The sequence below is a fragment of the Malus sylvestris genome, chromosome 8 (assembly GCF_916048215.2).
Source record: "Malus sylvestris chromosome 8, drMalSylv7.2, whole genome shotgun sequence".
NCBI classification, from domain to species: Eukaryota; Viridiplantae; Streptophyta; class Magnoliopsida; order Rosales; family Rosaceae; genus Malus; species Malus sylvestris.
Window position 1 is genome coordinate 16,258,189 of NC_062267.1, and position 448 is coordinate 16,258,636.

A 448-nucleotide genomic window follows, 5' to 3' on the forward strand; every position below is an offset into this window, starting at 1 on the left:
AGTGCCATACACCAAGATTTCACTATTTGTATACATATGTTTTGATGGATGTTGCCTGACGCACCAAACACCTTTCATCATTTTTTTTTTATTATTATGTATATTTAAGAAACTAGGAACATGATTCTTCAAAGGGGAAGCGAAGTGGAGAGCACGGGTCTTCCTTGCTGCATCGTATTCTTCTCTGTACCATTTTTATTTGCACAGTCACTGCACCATTTTTTTTTTTTTTTTTTTTTTTTTTTTTTTCATGTGTTCTTCTCTGCACACGGATCACTGTTTGAACAGCTACTATACTACATTCTTCTCTGCGTTCATCTCTTCACGCGGATCACTGTTTGCGACAGTCACCGTACTGCATTATTCTCTGCACTCCTCTCTTCACGCAGATCACTGTTTGCACAGCTACTGTACTGCATTATTCTCTGCACTCCTCTCTTCACGCGGG